Genomic DNA, 17,425 nt, shown 5'->3' with positions numbered 1-17,425 from the left:
ACATAGGGGTGCATATGTCTTTTTGAATCTGAGAAATTCTTTGGATAAATTCCTAGAAGTGGAATTCCCGGGTCAAATGGTATTTCTGTTTTCAGTTTTTTGAGTAACTTCCATACTGCTTTCCACAATGGTTGAACTAGCTTACATTCCCACGAGCAATGTAGTAGGGTTCCCCTTTCTCCACATCCTTGCCAGCATTGGTTGTTCTTAGTCTTTTTGATACTGGTCATCCTAACTGGTGTGAGGTGATATCTCATTGTGGTTTTTATTTGCATTTCCCTGATACTTAGCAATGTGGAGCATCTCTTCATGTGTCTGTTGGCCATATGAATTTCTTCTTTGGAGAATTGTCTCTTCATATCCTCTGCCCATTTTTTAATCAGGTTATTTGCTTTTTGGGTGTTGAGGCATCTGAGTTCTTTATATATTTTGGATGTTAATGCTTTTACAAATATATTCTCTGTAGGATGCCTTTTTGTTCTGTTGATGGTGTCCTTTGCTGTACAGAAGCTTTTTAGTTTGATGTAGTCCCATGTGTTCATTTTTTGCTTTTGTGTCCCTTGCTCAAGAAGATGCATTCAGAAAAAAGTTACTCATGTTTATATTCAAGAGACTTTTGCCTATGTTATTATCTAAGACTTTTATGGTTTCATGACTTACATTCAGGTCTTTGATCCATTTCGAGTTTACTTTTTTTTTTTTGCTCTATTTTTTTTGTTATCATTAATCTATAATTACATGAATAACATTATGTTTAGTAGGGTCCCCCACTTCACCAAGTCTCCCCCACAAACTCCATTACAGTCACTGTCCATCAGCAATCAGCATAGTAAGATGTTGTAGAATCACTACTTGTCTTCTCTGTGTTGCACAGCCCTCCCCATTCCCCCACCCCCCACATTACACATGCTAATTGTAATACCCCCTTTCTTCTTCCCAGCCCTGATCCCTCCCTTCCCTCCCATTCTCCCCAGTCCCTTTACATTTGGTAACTGTTAGTCCATTCTTGGGTTCTGTGATTCTACTGCTGTTTTGTTCCTTCAGTTTTTCCTTGTTCCTATACTCCACATATGAGTGAGATCATTTGGTATTTGTCTTTCTCCGCTTGGCTTATTTCACTGAGCATGATACCCTCTAGCTCCATCCATGTTGTTGCAAATGGTAGGATTTGTTTTCTTCTTAAGGATGAATAATATTCCATTGTGTATATGTACCACATCTTGTTTATCCATTCATCTACTGATGGACACTTAGGTTGCTTTCATTTCTTGACTATTGTAAATAGTGCTGTGATAAACATAGGGGTACATCTGTCTTTTTCAAACTGGGCTGCTGCATTTTTAGGGTAAATTCCTATAAGTGGAATTCCTGGGTCAAATGGTATTTCTATTTTGAGCATTTTGAGGAACTTCCATACTGCTTCCCACAATGGTTGAACTAATTTACATTCCCACCAGCAGTGTAGGAGGGTTCCCCTTTCTCCACATCCTCACCAACATTTCTTGTTGTTTGTCTTTTGGATGGTGGTGATCCTTACTGGTGTGAGGTGATATCTCATTGTGGTTTTAATTTGCATTTCTCTGATTTGCGATGTGGAGCATCTTTTCATGTGTCTGTTGGCCATCTGAATTTCTTCTTTGGAGAACAGTTCTCCAAAGTTCCGCTACCCATTTTTTAATTGGATTATTTGCTTTTGGTTTGTTGAGGTGCATGAGCTCTTTATATATTTTGGATGTCAAGCCTTTATCAGATCTGTCACTTACAAATATATTCTCCCATACTGTAGGGTATCATTTTGTTCTATTGATGGTGTCCTATGCTGTACAGAAGCTTTTTAGCTTGATATAGTCCCACTGGTTCATTTTTGCTTTTGTTTTCCTTGCTAAAGGAGATATGTTTATGAAGAAGTCACTCATGTTTATGTCCAAGAGATTTTTGCCTATGTTTTTTTCTAAGAGTTTTATGGTTTCATGACTTACATTCAGGTCTTTGATCCATTTTGAATTTACTTTTGTGTATGGGGTTGACAGTGATCCAGTTTCATTCTCTTACATGTAGCTGTCCAGTTTTGCCAGCACCAGCTGTTGAAGAGGCTGTCATTTCCCCATTGTATGTCCATGGCTCCTTTATAATATATTAATTGACCATATATGTTTGGGTTAATGTCTAGAGTCTCTATTCTGTTCCGTTGGTCTGTGGCTCTGTTCTTGTGCCAGTACCAAATTGTCTTGATTACTGTAGCTTTGTAGTAGAGCTTGAAGTTGGGGAGTGAGATCCCCCCCCACATTATTCTTCCTTCTCAGGATAGCTTTGGCTATTCTGGGTCTTTGGTGTTTCCATATGAATTTTTGAACTATTTGTTCCAGTTCGTTGAAGAATGTTGTTGGTAATTTGATAGGGACTGCATTGAATCTGTAGATTGCTTTGGGCAGGATGGCCATTTTGACAATATTAATTCTTCCTAGCCAAGAGCACGGGGTGAGTTTCCATTTGTTAGGGACCTCTTTAATTTCTCTTAAGACTGTCTTGTAGTTTTCAGGGTATAGGTCTTTCACTTCCTTGGTTAGGTTTACTCCTAGGTATTTTATTCTTTTTGATGCAATTGTGAATTCAATTGTTTTTTCCTGATTTCTCTTTTTATTAGTTCATTTTTAGTGTATAGGAAAGCCACAGATTTCTGTGTCTTAATTTTGTATCCTGCAACTTTGCTGAATTCCAATATTAGTTCTAGTAGTTTTGCAGTATTGAGATATTAGTTATACTAGTTTTGGAGTGGAGTCTTTAGGGTTTTTTATGTACGATATCATGTCATCTGCAAAAAGTGACAGTTTAACTTCTTCTTTACCTATCTGGATTCCTTGTATTTCTTTGTTTTGTCTGATTGCCGTGGCTAGGACCTCCAGTACTATGTTAAATAACAGTGGGGAGAGTGGGCATCCCTGTCTTGTTCCTGATCTTAAAGGAAAGACTTTCAGCTTCTCGCTGTTCAGTATAATGTTGGCTGTGGGTTTATCATATATGGCCTAATTATGTTGAGGTCCTTGCCCTCTATACCCATTTTATTGGGAGTTTTTATCATAAATGGATGTTGAATTTTTTCGACTGCTTTTTCAGCATCTATGGAGATGATCATGTGGTATTTGTCCTTTTTGTTGATGTGGTGCATGATGTTGATGGATTTTCTAATATTGTATCACTTTTGCAACCCTGTAATAAATCCTACTTGATCATGATGGGTGATCTTTTTGATGTATTTTTAATTCAGTTTGCAATATTTTGTTGAGTATATTTGCATCTATGTTCATCAGGGATATCGGTCTGTAATTTCCTATTTTGTGGTGTCTTTGCCTGGTTTTGATAGTAGAGTGATGCTAGCCTCATAAAATGAATTTGGAAGTATTTCCTCCTCTTCTACTTTTTAGAAAACTTTAAGGAGGATTGGTGTTATGTCTTCATTAAATGTTTGATAAAATTCAGCAGTGAAACCATCTGGACCAGGAATTTTGTTCATAGGTAGTTTTTTGATTACTAATTCAAAGTCATTGCTGGTAATTGGTCTGTTCAGATTTTCCATTTCTTCCTGGGTCAGCCTTGGGAGGTTGTATTTTTCTAGAAAGTTGTCCATTTCTTCTAGGTTAAAAACTTTGTTAGCATATAATATTTCATAGTATTTTCTAATAATTCTTTGTATTTCTGTGGTGTCTGTCGTGATTTTTCCTTTCTCATATCTGATTCTGTTTATGTGTGTGGACTCTTTTTTTTTTTTCTTGATCAGTCTGGCTAGGGGTTTACTTGTTTTGTTTATTTTCTCAAAGACCCAGCTCATGCTTTCATTGATTCTTTATATAGTTTTATTCTTATGATTTTATTTATTTATGCTCTAATCTTTATTATGTCCCCTCTTCTGCTGACTTTGGGACTCATTGGTTCTTCTTTTTCTAGTTTTGTTAATTGTGAGTTTAGGATGTTCATATGGGATTGTACTACTTTCCTGAGGTAGGGCTGTATTACAATATACTTCCCCCTTAGGAGGGCCTTTGCTGCATCCCACAGATTTTGCTGTGTTGAATTATTGTTGTCATTTGTCTCCATATATTGCTTGATGTCTGTTTCTATTTGGTCCTTGATCCATTGATTATTTAGGAGCATGTTGTTAAGAGTCCATGTGTTTGTGGTCCTTTTCGTTTTCTCTGCGTTATTTATTTCTAATTTCATACCTTTGTGGTCTAAAAAGCTGGTTTGAACAATTTCAATCTTTTTGAATTTACTGAGACTCTCTTTGTAGCCTAGTATATGATCTATTCTTGAAAATGTTCATGGGCACTTGAGAAAAATGTGTATCCTGCTGCTTTTGGGTGGAGTGTTTTGTAGGTGTCTGTTAGGTCCATTTGTTCTAATGTGTTGTTCAGTTCCTCTGTCTCCTGACTTATTTTCTGTCTGGTTCATCTGTCCTTTGGATTGTGTGGTTTGTTGAAGTCTCCTAAAATGAATGCATTGCATTCTATTTTTCCCTTTAATTCTGTTATTATTTGTTGCACATACATAGGTGCTCCTGTGTTGGGTGCATACATATGTATAATGGTTATATTCTCTTGTTGTACTGACCCCTTTTTCATTATGTAATGTCCTTTCTTTGTTTTGATGTCTATTTTGTCTGATACAAGTACTGCAATGCCTGCTTTTTTCTCCCTATTCGCTGCATGAAATACTTTTTTCCATCCCTTCACTTTTAGTCTGTGTATGTCTTTGGGTTTGAAGTGATTCTCATGTAGGCAGCATATAGACAGGTCTTGTTTTTTTATCCATTCAGTGACTCAAATGTCTTGATTGGTGCATTCAGACCATTTACACTTAGGGTTATTGTCAATAGGTATGTACTTATTGCCATTGCCAGCTTTAGATTCATGGTTATAAAATGTTCAAGAGTAACTTCTTTACTATCTAACAGTCTAATTTAACTCACTTACTATGCTGTTACAAACATAATCTAAAGATTCTTTTTTTTCCTCCTTTTTTTTCCTCTTACATTCTTTATATATTAGGTGTCATATTCTATACCCTTTGTCTATCCCTTGACTGACTTTTGGGCAATTGATTTTATTTTGCATCTGCTTAGTAATTAATTGTTCTACTTTCTTTACTGTGGTTTTACTTCCTCTGGTGAAAGCTATTAAGTCTCAGGAACACTTCCATGTAGAGCAGTCCCTCTGAAATACACTGTAGAGATGGTTTGTTGGAGGTAAATTCTCTCAGCCTTTCCTTATCTGGAAATTGTTTAATTTCTTCTTTGAATTTAATGATAATATTTCTCAGTGGAGTATTCTTGGTTTGAGACCCTTCTGCTTTATTTCATTAAATATATCATGCCACTCCCTTCTGCCCTGTAAGGTTTCTGCTGAGAAGTCTGATGATAGCCTGATGGGTTTTTCTTTGTATGTCATCTTTTTTCTCTCTGTGGTTGCTTTTAATACTCTGTCCTTTTCCTTGAACTTTGCCATTTTAATTATTATGTCTTGGTGTTATCCTCCTTGGGTCCCTGCATTAGGAGATCTGTGCACCTCCATGGCCTAAGAGACTATCTCCTTCCCCAAATTGGGGAAGTTTTCAGCTATTACTTCCTGAAAGACACTTTCTATCCCTCTTTCTGTCTCTTATTCTTCTGGTGCCCCTATAATACAAATATTGTTCTGTTTGTATTGGTCACACAGTTCTCTCAGTATTCTTTCATTCTTAGAGATCCTTTTTTTACTCTGTGCCTCAGCTTCTTTGTATTCCTGTTCTCTAATTTCTGTTTCATTTGTGTTGTATCTGACTGCTTTTAATACCCTCCTTTGTGTTCCTCAACGATTGGATCTCTGTCCTAAATTGGTTCCAGAGTACTTGAATATTGTGTATCTCTATGAGCATGTTATTGATTTTTATTTTGAAATCTCTTGCAGGAACATTTATTAATTCAGTCTCACTTGATCCTTTTCCTGGTTTTGAGATTCTGCTTTGTACCAGGTTCCTTTGATATTTCATATTTGTGGTGCCCTCTAGGGCTGAGAAACTCTGTTATCTGGAGCTGCTCAGACCCTGGTGTGATGTCAGGGGTCTCAGGGGAGTGGTGCTGATGCCTCAGGGGAGGAAAGAGCTGTTTCTGCTTCCTGGTTGCAATGCCTATCTCCACTGACAGAACCAGTAGGCTAACACACAGGTGTAAGCCTGTATGCTTTGTGTTTGTAGCTGCCGAAGGCAGGGATCCCCCCTGGCTGGCCTGACGCCAGGGAGGGGCTGCTGTTTTGAGAGCCAGGTGCAGGCTAATGGGGAAGAAGGTGCAGCAGGCTGCATGTCATGGTGGGGGACCTTGGATCTGTGTAGCCCGCCAGGGGGCTGGAGTGCCTGAAGCTCCTGAAAGCTCCCAACCTTCTGGGCAGAGTGCACCTGGACAATTTTGTCCATCTGTCCTTTCTCCTGAACAGGAAGTTCTGTGCAATCCTTGTCCCTTTAGCAGCCCTCTGGCTTTCAGGAAGTCTCTCAGATTTCCTGCCCAGATCAGCTGGTTATGAATCCCTGTTTTCCACAAGCAGCTGGAATCTCTATCCCTCCAGGTATTCCACCTGTCTTAGCTTTCCAACTCCACTAATCACCAGATCACCATGCAGTGTAGGTTTGTGCTCCCAGAGCAGATCTCCAGAGCTAGGTGTTCAGCAGTCCCAGGCCTCCACTCTCTCCCCACTCTGTTTCTCTTCCTCCCGCTGGTGAGCTGGAGTGGGGGAAAGGTTTGGGTCCTGCCGGATCAAGGCTTTGGTACATTATCCTGTTCTGGGAGGTCTGCTATTTTCTCCAGGTTTCTGCAGTCTGGTCAAGCCTTCTTTCCTGTTGCTCTTTCAGGATTAATTGTATTAATTATATTTTCATATTATATGTGGTTTTAGGAGGAGGTCTCTGTCTTACCTCTCACTTCGCCATCTTTAATCCTCTCCTCCCGACACTGACATTTTTGAATAGTATGGCCCTCCATTTTTCTGTCTGTTACTTATTTGGGATTATCGTTGTTTACTCATGATTATATTCAGGTTATGATTTCCAATGAAGATACTACAGAAGTGATGTTTTCTTCTCAGTATGTCCCATCTAGGGGCACACTGACGTTCGTGTTTATCATTTGGTCACAGTGGTGTCAGTGTCAGATGTGTCCTCTGTAGAGTTACTGCTTTTCTCTTGCAACTAGTACGCAGTCTGTGGGGAAACACTTTAAGATCTTGCACATACCGTGCTCCTCTTCAAAGTTTCCACCTACATGTTGCATCTATTGATGATTCTGGCCTCGTACAGTTTTTTCTGTCATTGTTGCAAACTTCTCATTTCCAATTCCAGCCCTCCTTCCAGTGAATATCATCATTCTCTTGTAAGTAAAAAACATTCTGACTGATTTACTTATTCATTCAGTCAGTTATTATTGGTATGTGCTTATGGATATCTGTTCTTTTGTATATTTTTTAATTATTTTGGTGCTCATATTGTCCAGATTTGGTTAGTAGAAGGACTTGGCATTCCTTGTCACGTTTTTGAGTTTCACCTTACTTCCTGGCAAAACAAGTTATCACAGGCTTATCTATGATCTGTTCTGCTCTAGCTCTGAGCAGCCATTTCTTTGAGGAGCTCTTCTTTTCTAGTTCTTCTAGCTATAATTTTTTTTTCCCTAATTGTTTTGTTTCTTCTTTTCTAATTCCTATTTTTTATGTTTCTAATGGTTTTCGGTAGTCTGAATTCATTGACTAATCTGTTCAAAAAAAAGGTAGTAGTGGACATAATGAGTCTCCATATTCCCGACCTTAGTGGGAATGTGCAGCATTTCATTGAGAACAATCAGTGGGAGAAGAGAGAGAGAGAGGAGTACACTATTTGAAGTGCTTTACAGGCATTGTGTGTATTATCATGTATAATTCTGTATAATGTCCCTCTTACCTTTCGTAGCCAAATTTTTTGAAGGAACTGTCTCTGCCTGCCAACTTTTCACCTTCATTTCTCAACTCTCACTTTTCACTCCTCAAACAACCTCACTCTGGTTTCTCTATTATAAAAACTAGGGCCACCATTGAGACCTCTCTATGTTACTAAATCTAATGGATTTTTCTATCTCCATCTTACTTTCCCTCTCAGCACTAACACTGCAGACCATGCCTCCTCCTCAGTGCACTTCTCCCCTTAGCATCTGTGAAATCATGTTCTTCTGGTTCTTCCTTTTCAGTCTTTAGGTTCTTTCTTCTCTGATAGGCTTGTAACATGTCCTAGGCCTCTTGTTTAAAAATTCTATTGTTTCTTCTTTTTGAACACTATTTACTTTAGCTTTCTAAGCAAACCTGTGGCTTAAGTTATAATCTCTGTTATAGTTATTCTGTGAGTAACAGCTCTAGTCTACACCTGTCTTCTGAGACCAAGGTCTACATGACCACCTGCCTCTCTGGTATCCACTTCCACTTTGAGATGTCAAAGTCACTTGACTATGTAAGTTCTAAACCTCTCTTCAGAAGCTTCCAGTTTTATTTAAGTGTCTAGTATTATTACAGTTCTCAGTGTATAAGCTAGAAATCAGCATCACCCTTGATGCTTCTTTTTCACACATCACCTTTATCCACTGCATTATCAAGTTCTGTTGAATTTCTCTTTCCACTTCCCCAGTTTTTCCTAACCTGAAGGAAAGGGAGATCCTGTCAATCAGAAAAAAACCTCATAAGTAAAGAATAGAGATGTTATATTTGGTAGAATATAATATAACATATAAAGTGGAGACATCCAAGTAAGATTAGAAGCAACTTTATAGCTACCTTGTAAAGGATACTCATTTCAAGAGTAAGGGATTTGAGTGGTCTTTGGATGCCCCTTATAGGTAAATGAGATTAAGATTGTAAGATTGAAAAAAAGGAAAGGGACTGCAGATGGGAGTTATGAAATTATGAAGCTAGCAGTTTCAGCAGCTTTGATGAGAGATACTAGGTGCTTATATTCGGGTGTGACATTGATTAATAAAAAGAGAAATTTGATAGATACCACAGAGTTCTCAGTAAGATAGAGCAATGATGTGGAGCTGAAGGTATAAAAGAGAATTGCAGAAGACTCCAAGATTTATTTACAAAGTGGTGTGGGTGGAGTAGAAAGTTTTGGGAAAATATGTAATGAATTCTGTGTTTGATATATTACATACAAGGTGTTGATACAGACTATCGGGTAGAGACATTTAGGAAATGACTAGAAATGGGATTTTTCTTCAGTGCTAGCTCCATCTAATAGTGTAGTGACTCTCCAGAGCAGAGTTGAGAGGTCATTTGAGGCAGCTCTGACAGCTGACACAATGTCTACTTTGGGTGTTACATACCTTGCCAGATGTGGTCTAGTTCTTGGGGTCCAGGTCAGGACTAGAGACTTGAAGACAGAAGGTGATAATTAAAGGCATGAAATATGAATGAGACTGCTAAGCAAAAAAAAAAAAAAAAAAGTGTGTATGGCGAATGAAATTAGAAAAAACCAACTAAAGAAAAGAGGAATCTTGGAACCCCCCCTCTTTGTTAATGAGTTGACAACATAAAAAAATCATCAGAAATTGATGGATCTTTTGTTGGAAAAATGTATAGAAATGAAGGAAAGAGAGGGTTTTAGGAAGGAGACCCTGGTTATTTGAGCTACATAGAAATCATGGACTGTAAAGACTTGGGAAAGAATATTACATTTGGACAATTGAGAGAATAATGGCAGTAACTCAGAAGGGCCAGAGCTCTATCAAATGGCATTTTTATACCTCTCTAAAGACAATGTTTAAGAAAAATGCCCCATTAGAAAAATGGCATGAGTTTTTGAAAGGGTAAATGGTTAAGTAGGCAAGTAATACCTGTAGATTTTTGGTAGATTTTGAAGAGGTCTGGAAAGAGGGAAATAAGTAATAATTTTTTAAAAATCCATCATGGATTGGAAACTGAATTAGAGATAGGAAATGAAAGTTATGATGAGTAAGCTCTTTTAAATGGAGTGGTATATACAAATTGTGGGAACCCTCTGGAAGCATGTAGTAAAACATTTCAAATTTTCACACAGTAGTCAAACTGGAAAGCAAATGGTGAGAAGTGTGGTCCCCTTCAGGAGTACCACTGAAGGCTCCTAGTGGGCAGGGCCTGGCAAAGTGGTCTTATTTTTGGCTGCTCAAAGTGGTAACTTACGTAAATTGGGCTATGTTTTACTAAGAATAATAAATTGTGACTAGTTTGTTCTGATACAAAGAAATAGGATATAGGAGATGTTTTTAGAGTGTACCTAGAGGTACTAGCTCACTCTAATGATTTGGCCAAAAATGACAACTAAAAAGATACCTTAATTGCAGAGGCACTTTGGTATATAAATAGAAAGCAATGAAAATGCAATAGATTAGGGAAGAGAGATGGATACATTATCTCATTTTTATCAAACAGTAGCACTTAACACATTGTGTAGTTCTGGTTGGCAACTCTTAAATAAGACCTAACTCACTCATAGAAGACGCAGGAGAGAGAATAATGGATGAGGGAGAGTGGACATATTAAATCAAATTAGAAATTCTGTTTTTGTATTTATCTAGTCAATTTTCTCTCTTATTAAGTCTTTTGGAGTGTCTGTAGGTCCTCTTGCATGTCTTCACTCTCATATCTGAAAATATGACAACTTTGTTTCTTCCCTTTTTTACTCATTATACCTTTTATTTTTTATCTTACTGTTCTGTCTTAAAGTTTTAGTATAATCTCTAGTAAAAATGGTGATAGTGGGCATCTGTGTCTTATTCTTTTTTTTTAAAAGGTAATGTGTCTAATGTGTTAGCATTATGTATTATGTTTGCTATAGATTTTTGACAAGATGCATTTCATTCACTTCATAATTTTAAGGTAACCTTTTTCTAGTTAAATTTTGTTTTTAATTTTACAAATCATGAATGGTGTTGAATATTATCAAAATACTTTTTTGAGTCTATTGAAATGATGCAATAGTTTTGCTCCTGGTAGGTATGGAATATGCATAAAATATGCAGTATTTTAATAACCAAAGTTTCCAGTAAACTTAATAAACAGAAAAGATTGTTTTTCCAGGAATGAGTAATTTTCCTCCTTGATTGCTAGAGTTCTGTTCTGAATCCTGTAGTCTGTGGTACTGATTGCAGCTCTCGAGAAATCAGGAGGAACATATTAAACTGGAACTGGGGACCTAGATGTTCAGCTATGAATTTGTTAATGTAATACAGCGTTTTTTTCCCGTAAGATGAACCTTGGTTCCTTTTCCTTCATAATCTGATAATTGCAGATTTCAAATATAAGAAAACATATTTATAGTTAGATGCAAGTAGGTTAAGTTGTTATGTAGAATTACTACAGAAATACTGATAATATGGGTTCAGATTTATGCAGTTCAAAGTAAAAGTGTAGGTCATGTTGAAGGGAAGCTACAAACCACCACAGGTCATTATATAAAACTTCAAAATGGATTCAATAAATTTGTATTCTGTTTTTATTTGCTAGCATATATGGATTTTTTAAATAGTATACACTATATGTTATTGAGAAAATATTTTAAATTGAAATTAGTGTTAATGGGTTATAATTACCTCAATCCAATGATACTCTTAAATTTCTTGCAACTAAAGGTTTTAGAAAAAATTATTACTTTTTAAATAGTTTCTCACTTTTTTGATTATTTCTATACTCTGGGATATTATCTATATATTAATTTCCAAAAATATATTCTGGAAAATGCCTCATTTTAATCGAATAGCTGTAGTAGCTTTTGTATGGTTACTCATTTCATTCTCTTTCGTAAAATCAAATGAACTGTTGGAGAGAAATTTGATTAAGCCATTTCTTCTCAGTTTTTTTCTTTTTCTTACTATGTTGTGTAACATGGCCTGAGCTGAGAAATCCTATTTTACTGGAAGCTGTTGAGGTATATCAGGATCCTTTTTTGGGAGCTGTGGTTTACTAGTTTTTAGATATTTGTTGTTGTTGTTATTTAGTATAGAAATGACCTGTTTGTAACAAGACTTTGTAAATGTGTGAGCTAAACCCTTATGAAAGTTGATATTATAAAGGGTTATATTTATGAAAGTTGATATTATAAAGGGTTATATTTAACTCTCATGTTTAGTTAAATTCAACATTTTTATGCTAATATTTTATTTCAATTGTATATTCCAAAATTGTTATATAAATATTTCCATACAAATTAATAGTATAACTTCCATACAAATTAATAGTATTATTAAAATACTGTATCAGTCTTTTATTTTGCATTATCTGTTGTATTATTTATTTATTTTTTATTGAAGTATAGTTGATATACAATATTATGTTGGTTTCAAATATACAACATTGTGATTCAGCAGTTAAATACATCATTAAATGTTCATGCCAACTATTGTAGTTACTGTCAACATAGATGTTAAAGAATTATTGACCCTGATAGTTTCTAACGCTGTGACTAATTTATATTACGATTGAAATTTTGTGCCTCTTTATCCCCTTCACCTATTTCACCCACCCACCCTAACTCCTCCCCTATCAGTCACTTCTCAGTGTCTGTGAGTCCACTGCTGTTGTGTTCTCTTTTGTTTTTAGAGTCCGCATATAAGTGAAATCATAAGGTATTTGTCTTTCTCTGTCTGGCTTATTTCACTTAGCAAAATACCTCTTAAGTCTGTCCATGTTGTTGCAAATGGCAGGATTTCTTTTTATTGCTGAAAAATATCCCATTGTGCATATATACCACATCTTCTTTATCCATTCATCTACTGACAGACAGTTTGGTTGCTTTCTTGCTATTGTAAATAATGTGGCAATAAACATAGGGGTGCATATATCTTCTCAAATTAGAGATTTTGTTTTCTTCAGGTAAATTCCTAGAAATGTAATTAGTGGATCAAATGGTACATCTATTTTTAGTATTTGAGGAATCTCCATGTTGTTTTCCATATAGCTGCACTAATTTATATTTCCCCCAGCAGTGTAGGAAGGTTCCCTCTTTTCCACATCCTTGCTAACACTTGTTATATCTTATCTTTTGGATAGTGGCCATTCTAACTGGTGTGAGGTGATATCTCATTGTGGTTTTGATTTGCATTTCCCTGATGATTAGTGATGTGGAGCATCTTTTCATGTGCCTGTGGGCCATCTGTGTTTCTTCTTTGGGAAAATGTCTGTTCAGGTCTTCTACCCATTTTTGAATTGGATTATTCATTTGTTTGGTGTTGAGTTGTATGAGTTCGTCATATATTTTGGATGTAAACCCCTTATCAGATAAATCATTTATGAATATATTCTCCCATATTGTAGGTTGCCTTTTTGTTTTGTTGATGATTTTCTTTGCTGTGCAGAGGCCTTTTAATTTGGCATAGACCCACTTGTTTATTTTTGCTTTTGTGTCCCTTGCATGGGGAGATGTGTCCAGAAAAAAAATTACTCATGCTTATGTTCAAGAGATTTTTGCCTATGTTTTCTTCTGAGAGTTTTATGGCTTCATGTCTTATACTTAGGTCTTTAATCCATTTCAGTTTACTTTGTGTATGGTGTTAGGGAGTAATCCAGTTTCATTGTTTTACATGTAGCTGTCCAGTTTTCCCAGCACCATTTATTGAAGAGACTGTCTTTTCCCCATTGTATATTCTTGCCTGCTTTGTCATATATTAATTGCATGGGTTTATTTCTGGGCTGTCTGTTCTGTTCCAGTGATCTGTTTTTGTACTAGTATCATACTGTTTTGATTCCTGTACCTTTGTAGATAGTTTGAAGTCAGGGAGCTTAATATTCCCAGCTTTGTTCTTCTTTGTCAAGATCGCTTTGTCTATTCTGGGTCTTTTGTGGTCCCCTATAAATTTTAGGATTATTTGTTTAGTTCATTGAAAAATGCCATTGATACTGATATTTTGATGGGATTTCATTGACTTTGTAAATTGGGCAGGATGGCCATTTTGACAATATTCTTCCTATCCATGGGATAGATTTCTGTTTATTTTTGTCTTCTTCAGTTTCTTTCATCAGTGTTTTACAGTTTTTGGAGTACAGGTCTTTCACCTTTGGTTAGGTCTACTCCTAGGTATTGTATTCTTTATGATGCAATTGTTAATGGAATTGTTTTCTTCATTTCACTTTCTGCTAGTTCATTGCTAGTATATAGGAATGCAACAGATGTCTGTATATTGATTTTGAATCCTGTGATTTTGCTGAATTTGGTTATTAGTTCTAATAGTTTTTTGGTGGAGTCTTTAGTATCCTGACATCTGCAAATAGTGACAGTTTTAATTCTTCCTTAACAATTTGGATGGCTTTTATCTCTTTTTCTTGTATATTGCTGTGGATGGAGCTTCCAGTACCATGTTGAATATAAGTGGTGAGGGTGGGCATCCTTGTGTAGTTTTTGATCTTGGGGGAAAAGCCTTAAGCTTTTCTCTGTTGACTATGATGTTACCTGTGGTTTTGTCATATATGGCCTTTGTTATGTTGAGGTACTGGCCCACTATACCCATTTTGTTGAGAGTTTTTATCATGAATGGATGTTGAATTTTGTCAAATGCTTTTTGAGCATCTGTTCACATGATCACATGGTTTTTATACTTCTTTTTGTTAGTGGAATATCACATTGATTGATTTATAAATATTGTATCATCTTTGCATCCCTGAAATAAATCCCACTTGGGCAAGGTGGATGATCCTTTTGATAAATTTTTTGAATTCAGTTTACTGATATTTTGGTGAGGATTTTTGCATCTATGTTATCATGGATATTGGTGTGTACTTTTATTGCATTGTCTTTTAGACCATTAGAGTGATGCTGGCCCCATAGAGTGAGTTTGGAAGTATTACCTCCTCTTCTATTTTTTGGAATACATTAAGAAGACTGGGTATTAGCTCTTCTTTAAATCTTTGGTAGAATTCACCTGTAAAGCCATCTAGTCCTGGATTTTTTGGGGGTACTTTTTCAATTACCAGTTTTATTTTGCAACTGGTAATTAGTCTGTTCAGATTCTCTCTTTCTGGGTCAGTCTTGCAAGGTTGTACATTTCTGGAATTTGTCCAGTTTGTCCAATTTATTGGCATATAATTTTTCATAGAAGTCTCTTACAATTCTTTGAATTTCATCAGTTATAATATTCTTATGTTCCATATATCTTAGATAACCAAAGATTTGAGTAAAATAATAAAATATAAATACTTGAGAATTGGAATCTCTTAGGAAGCTTATGATTGACTTCATGAGAGAAGGGGCAAGGAGGTGGGCAGGAGTGTAATGATAAGTAAGAGACATTTTTCTTATGATCTATCAGTTCAGAAGAGGGAAACTAGCAAGATAAATGTGCTTAGAATTGTATAACAGGGTTTTATGATTTATTATTTTTTAAGAGTATAATACAATAGTCATAATAATTTGATGAGTGATCTTCATCTGTTCATCCATTCAGTCTATTGATTATGCTAAAATATCTATTATTACACATCTCATAACTAATTTCCATATTGCATTATTAGACGTTACAAAGCCCTTTTTTCTTAACTCACAGAAACCTCACATGATTTGTCTGTCGCAATTGAGCATGTTAATACATACATGCTAATAGTAACTGCTTTGCTTCTGAAAAACGAAATATACATTCCTGATTTTTAATCACAGAAGTTGATAAAATGTGAACTTTTTTCTCCTACATGATTGAATTTTCTGGTTAGTAAAAGACTATCCTTTTTTCTTATTAGAATATTTAGTTGTTTTCTGTGCTCCAAACTCTTCTGAATATAACTTAACCTTAGCCAGGTAAACTATAGACATTGTTAGTCATTTAAATCCTTGCAAAACTTTTAAATTGAGTACTGCTAAGATTTCAAGACCTGACAGATTCTAGGGTTTTCTGATGTACATGGCCCTTTGAATGTTATAAGTTTGTGTATATTTGAATTTTGAGGTTTCATAAAAATATATAATATATGACCAATATTTTGTGTAGTTTAGGGGCTTAACTACTTTTAAAAATCATGTTAATGTGTCACTCATTCATGCAAAGATACCCTGAGATTTTCTTTTAATGAAGAACAGTTGACATACAATATTGTATTAGTTTCAGGTGTACAAGATAATTATTTGATATTTACATATATCACAAAATGGTCACCACAATAACTACAGTTATTGTCACCATACAGAGTTGTTTAATATTATTGACTATTCCCTCAGCTGCGTACTACATCCCATGTATTAATGCTGTAATTGGAAGATTGTGCTTAATACTTTTCACCTGTCTTTCTCTTCTTCTGACCCCACTAACCTCTAGAAACCATCAGTTTGTTCTCTGAATCTATGAATCTGTTTTCTGTTTCTGTTTTTTTTTTAGATTCCACATATAAGTAAAGTCATAAGATGTTTGTCTTTGTCTGACTTATTTCACTTAGTATAATACCCTCTATGTCCATCCATGTTGTCACAAATTACATTGTTTTCATGGCTGAATAACATTCCATTGTATATATATATACCACACCTTTATCCATTCATCAATCAGTGGACACTTAGGTTGTTTCTGTATCTTGGCTATTGTATATAACACAGCTATGAACACAGTTGTGCATGTCTTTTCAAATTAGTGTTTTTGTCTTCTTCAGAAAAATGAATGAAAGTACTGTATCATTAGATAGTTCTATTTTTTATTTTCTGAGGAACTTCCATACTGTTTTCCATAGTGGCTGCACCTATGATGCATTTACATTTACATTTGCATTCCTTCCCACAGTGCATAAGGGCCCCCTTTTCTTTACATCTTCACCAACATTTGTTAATTCTTGTCTTTTTGATACTAGTCATTTTGAGGTGTGAAGTGATAACACTTTATGGTTTTGATTTGTATTTCCTCAATGGTTCGTGATGTTGAGCATCTTTTCATGTGGCTGTTGGCCATCTCTGTCTTTGGAAAAATGTCTATTCAGGTCCTCTGCCCATTTTTTAATAAGATTGTTTGGTTTTTTCTGGTATTGAGTTTTTATGAGTTGTATATATTTTGATGTTAACCCCTTATCAGATAGGTCATTTGCAAATATATTCTCCCATTCAATAGGTTGCCTTTTCATTTTGTTTATGCTTTTCTTCACTGTACAACACTTCTTGGTCCGATATAGTTCCATTTGCTTGTATTTGCTTTTTGTTTTCCTTGCTTGAGGAGACAGATCCAACAAAACACTGCTAAGAGCAAAGTCAAAGACCTTAGTGTCTATGTTTTCTTACAGGAGTTACATGATTTCAGGTAGTATATTTAAGACTTCAATCCATTTTTAGTTCATTTTTGTATATGGTATAAGAAAGTGATCCAGTTTCATTCTTTTGCATATAGCTGTCCAATTTTCCCAACACCATTTACTGAAGAGAGTATCTTTTTCCCCATAGTATATTCTTTCCTCTT

The 17,425-nt window shown here is 35.6% G+C and overlaps 1 protein-coding gene across 6 annotated transcripts in view; it reads left to right on the top strand.

The window, feature by feature from the left end:
* Positions 1-17,425, top strand: part of TBC1D5 (TBC1 domain family member 5) — a 642,656-nt gene that overhangs the window by 134,721 nt on the left and 490,510 nt on the right. The window lies entirely within an intron of this gene.

Source organism: Manis javanica, chromosome 15 (assembly GCF_040802235.1).
Source record: "Manis javanica isolate MJ-LG chromosome 15, MJ_LKY, whole genome shotgun sequence".
Taxonomy (NCBI): domain Eukaryota; kingdom Metazoa; phylum Chordata; class Mammalia; order Pholidota; family Manidae; genus Manis; species Manis javanica.
This window is presented reverse-complemented; position numbering and strand designations above follow the sequence as displayed.